The sequence below is a fragment of the Mytilus edulis genome, chromosome 5, assembly GCF_963676685.1.
Source record: "Mytilus edulis chromosome 5, xbMytEdul2.2, whole genome shotgun sequence".
Taxonomy (NCBI): domain Eukaryota; kingdom Metazoa; phylum Mollusca; class Bivalvia; order Mytilida; family Mytilidae; genus Mytilus; species Mytilus edulis.
Genome location: NC_092348.1, coordinates 46456020 through 46456962, shown reverse-complemented (window position 1 = coordinate 46456962; position 943 = coordinate 46456020).

The following is a 943-nucleotide window of genomic DNA, read 5'->3' as shown; positions in this document are numbered from 1 at the left end:
TTACATAAGAAAATGTCTTTACAAAGTCAGGAATATGATAATAAGTAGTTGTTTTCCATTCATTTGATGTGTTTGAGCTTTTGATTTTGCAACTTGATAAAGGACTTTCCGATTTGAATTTTCCTTGGAGTTCGGTTATTTTATTTTTTAAACAGAAACTATCACAGATAGATCAACAATATATTGTTATCAAATGATGAATAGATGTGCTGAGGCTACCGTTGAGTCTACAGTCATGGAAGGACGATAAAAACAGATCCTGAATTTAATAAAAGGAATTGACAAAATATGAAATCAACACGCTGCAAATTTCATGCGTCCGAAACGCTTTTCTAGATTTACCTTCATTAGGAACGCTCTAATTCAAGGGTCAACGGTCTATTCAATGTCTGAAGGATTGAACACAGACTTGTGAAAATTCAGAATCCTCGAATTATGAAATAACTTCTGATATGCACTTGGATTTTTTAAAGGTCAGGAGCTAACCGGAGGGAGACAATTTCAGAATCGTGTTGTGGACATGGATATCACATATACAGTTTGTGCTGGTGGGCTAAACTAGTTTATTGAACTGCAAAACAACTTTCTTTTATGTTTCTCGATCATCAGAAGACTAGGGCAAACAGTTCAACAAAATGTTGATACAATTTTTTTAAGTGCATATTGTTAAATATGGTATCAAATACCATACGATTCAACATGTCAGAATATGTTTCGTCTTGTCAACAGTGGGTAGGTGTTTGAAAGAACAGTATAGTTTTGTTTTAATTTGAGTAATCTAGTTATTGAATCACCTTTAACGTCTTTTAAATGTGTTTTTAAATCATTTTTTTGTACGTGTTTGTTCAAAGTTCTATCAAAGAACATATTTTTCTTAATTATCGCAGTGTGTGTGTGTAGTTGCGTTTGTGTTTATAATTCGATTAAAGCACTCGTGTTGTTA